Genomic DNA, 4,239 nt, shown 5'->3' with positions numbered 1-4,239 from the left:
TGAAACACTGTGACCAAGACAACTTATAAAAGAAAGGGTTTAGCCGGGCTGTGGTGGCGCACACCTTTAATCCCAGCACTCGGGAGGCAGAGGCAGGTGGATCTCTGTGAGTTCGAGACCAGCCTGGTCTACAGAGTGAGTTCCAGGACAGCCAGAGCTGTTGTTACACAGAGAAATCCTAGCTCAAAAAACCAAAGGGGGAGCTTAATTGGGGCTTAGGGTTTCCGTGGCTTAGAGTCCGTGCGGTGACACAAAGTTGTGGCAGCAGGAACAGCTCTGAGTGTACATCTTGATATACACACAGGAGGTGGAGAGGCATGAAAACCTCAACTCCTGCCCCTGATGAAATGCCTCCTCCAACAAGGCCATGCCTCTTAATCCTTCTTAAGCAGTTTCACCAACTGGGGAACAAGTAGTCACACATGTGAGCCTATGGAAGGCGTTTTCATTCAAACCAGCACACACTCACACCCAGGTAGTGGGGAAAACAAATTTCTACCTCACTAAGAATCATATGACATTATATACAGGCTTCATGGTGCATGCTTTTAGTTCCAGCACTTGGGAAGCAGAGACAGATGGATCTCTATGAGTTCCAGGTCAGACAGGACAACATTAGTGAGACCCTGTCCCTCCCTGCCTCCAAATATTTTGATATCAGCATAAATCGTTGGAAGGAAACTACACCTACATTCTCTAAAACGTTCCCCATTCCCTCTTGGAAGAACACTCTAGGAGTCTGACAGATTTGCTTATCAGATTCTGCATATCCTTCCTCTTGCCCATTGGGCTCTAATAGGTTTTTCTTCATCTATAAAGTCAGCTGCTAAATTTCACTTACATCCTAGGACGCACATACCTTTTCCTTTCCCCTAGGACCAGTGTTCCTGAGAAAATGTGTCTAAATTAGCTAGAATCAGTGGGGCAAGCTTCTAATCTCAGCACATGGGTGGCTGAGGCGGCAAGATCACATGTTGGGAGATGACCTGGGCTCCATTTCTCAAAACAGCAACAACAACAACAAAAAAAAAACTCTTCTTTTAGGTAAGACATTGTGGCATACACCATAACCCCCCCCAACTCAGTGGGCTGAAGCAGAAGGAGCTTGAGGTCAAAGGCAACCTAGATAACATAGCAGGGTCACTCAGAACAATTTCCCTTCATTGTCATAGTACAGGAACCCTAAGTAAAATCAGAGACGTCAGCGTTATTCCAGAGGCGGCAACACAAATTACCCATCCTACAGTCAACTGCTGGTGTGCTTTCTGTGGCATGGCAGTGCACACAGCTACCTTCTAACTCTGGGTCAATCATTTCCAAAGGGTTGACCAGATGAGAGCTAGGGGTGGAGGTCAGCGGCAGAGCGTTTGCCTAGCCTGTGGTGACCGAGGTTCCATCCTGGCCGTGCAAGCAAGACGAAGGCTGGCAATTGCTTCACCTCACTGGCATCCCAGGTATAAGTAGGGTGGCAGCCCCCCTTCTGTGTCTCGCTCCTTCTACTTCACTCTCCCCTGCTGAAATAGAGATGGGCTCTGTGATCGTAGGGATCGGGGTGTGCAGCTGGCTATCTAGGGAAGAGAGAGCCCTTGAAGCAAAGGTGAAACACAAGTCACTAGAGAGGCAATGTGGCTTTGGTCTCTGGAATTAGAGTTTAGCAAGGGCACATGTGTCATGGGTGTGTGGTGCCAGGCAGGTGCCTGCCTTCACCGTCTTTGAACTGGAACTGGAGATATGATTAATGCTGACAGCAAGGGAACTACCTGCCTAGTGGCAAGGAAAATTAATAGTTCCAGCATTCTTCCAAGCAGCAACCTCCATGCTGGCATTTTGATTTAAAGAAAATATTGCTGCAGCTGCTCAGATCTTCTGAAAGTATGTGTGTGCGCATGCATGTGGTTTGCTGTTTACAGATTTGGGGTTGTGGAGGGAAGTTTCCAGAGCAACGGAATAGCTGCTTGTCAATCGGGGTCATTTTGAAAATGAAAGCCCGAAAGCTTGGGGCCCATCCTGGGCCTGAGCCTGGTCTTCAAGGAGCCCACAGAGGCCAACCAGTAGCTGTGGCCATTTCACTCAAGGAAGAAACACCTTATTCGCTAGTTTTCTTTGTTTTTATAAATTGACCAAATCAACGAGCTGGTAAGTCCTGCAGATTTTGGTCTAAAACCAAAACTCTGATAGGAGTTGGCATGGACTTGTCCAACATGAATTTATACAGACATACACACAAAATCCCAGTTTCCCAGGCTACCAAAGCAGAGTCAAGTAGCACCCATTTATTTCTTCTGCACAAACTAAGTTTGCACAAGGATAGCGTGTGATACACTCATCAAACAGATTAATCAACCTGTCAGAGAAAGAAGAAAAATAGAACAACCAGTATCCCCCAAGCAGGGTGACAATGGGATAATAGAAACCCCATTGGGGTTGGGAAGTAAGAGGGTCATTCCGGGCTGGGGCCGAGGAGGTGGGCTGGATAAGGTGAATACTCAGATTAATCATAAAACATGAAGAACTTCACTAGATAGAAGTGTGAAGGAAATGGGAGGCTGAGGCAGGGGGCTTGCTGAGAGTTCAAACCTAGTCAGGGCTACACAGTGAGTACCAGGATAGCTGGGGTATGTTAAAAGATCCTATCTCAAAATAGCGAAGCAGAGGTAGGCTTGGCGACAGTCGCCTGTAATCCCACCACTCGAGAGGTGCATGTAGGAGGATCAGGAGACGGAAGCCAACCTGGACTATAGAAAATGCTAATATCAAAATAACCCCAAACTGGCCAGGCCATGGTGGTGTGAACCTTTAATCCCAGCACTTAGGAGGCAGGTGGATCTCTGTGAGATCGAGGCCAGCGTGGTCTACAGAGCTAGTTCCAGGACAGCGAGGGTTGTTACATAAGAAACCTTATCTCAAAACAACAACAACAACAATAATAATAAACCCCAAATAGATCAGTTAACTTAAAAGAGAGAAAGGAGGGTGGTCTAGGCAGAGGGCAAGTGGGAGGAAGCTTCAACTAGGTCACCCTCAGACATTTGGCTACAATTTGGTGCTTGTGTGACTGATCTGCAGCACATAAACCTGGCTTGAATGCCAGTTTTTTGTGCCAGAACAAAGGCTACCATGTCACGCAGTGTTACTGTGCCACTTCCTGCTGGGTGACCTTGGCCAAGTGGTCTAACTTCTCTGCAAACTGATTCTTAGTTCCTAAGTCCCTGGGGAGAAGTCAGAACTCACACATAGAAAGTTCAAATTCATATACTGTTGTGAAGGAACACTCACAATATTTAAAGCTGACCCCGGATATTTGAACAAGGAGGGAAAGCCACTGTCTGACAATCTCCATGGCTGGTGCCGTGGAGGACGCAGAAGAGAGGACCCGTTGGGCCTCAGTTCCCACCTGCCCTGGTCTGGACTGCTTCAATAGTGCGGCTTCCTGCCTCTACCTCTCCCCCAAATCATCTTTCAAACACAGCCCGAATGGCCGCATCCCTCGCAGGCTCCAAAGCCTTCTCTGCCTCCTTCTTTGTTGTATATCAAGTTCCTTAACACTGGAGGGGAGAGGAGGTAAGAACTACTTTCTCAAGATGGGGGTTAATTTGGCAACCTTTATTCCCAGCACTTGGGAGGAGGCCAAACGCAGATCAGAAATTCAACGTCATTGTTCACTGCATGTTGTGTTCCAGGCCTGCCTTGGCTACACACGACCCTGTCTCCAAAATATCAGAACTGTCGTCTCCTGGGACCAGAGGCAGAAGGGTTTACCTGGAGTTCCAGGCCAGCCTGGGCTAAACTAAGATACTGTCTCAAAACAAAAACAAAAGTCAAACAAACAGCAAAACCATCTGCTGGTAAAAGGAAAGACTCGGGGGAGTCTAAGGTTGACATAAAAAGATGTATCCAGTTTTTTCAAAAGAATAGAAGCTGGGGCAGGAGAGATGGCTCAGAGGTTAAGAGCATTGTCTGCTCTTCCAGAGGTCCTGAGTTCAATTCTCAGCAACCACATGTTGGCTCACAGTCATCTGTAATGGTATCTGGTGCCCTCTTCTGGCCTGTAGGCATACACACAGACAGAACACTATACATAATAAATAAATAAATCTTAAGAAGAAGAAGAAGAAGAAGGAGAAGGAGAAGGAGAAGGAGAAGAAGAAGAAGAAGAAGAAGAAGAAGAAGAAGAAGAAGAAGAAGAAGAAGAAGAAGAAGAAGAAGAAGAAGCATAGAAGCTACCGTTTACTGACATTG

Source organism: Microtus ochrogaster, unplaced genomic scaffold (assembly GCF_000317375.1).
Source record: "Microtus ochrogaster isolate Prairie Vole_2 unplaced genomic scaffold, MicOch1.0 UNK42, whole genome shotgun sequence".
NCBI lineage: Eukaryota > Metazoa > Chordata > Mammalia > Rodentia > Cricetidae > Microtus > Microtus ochrogaster.
Note: the sequence above shows the minus strand (reverse complement) of the source record.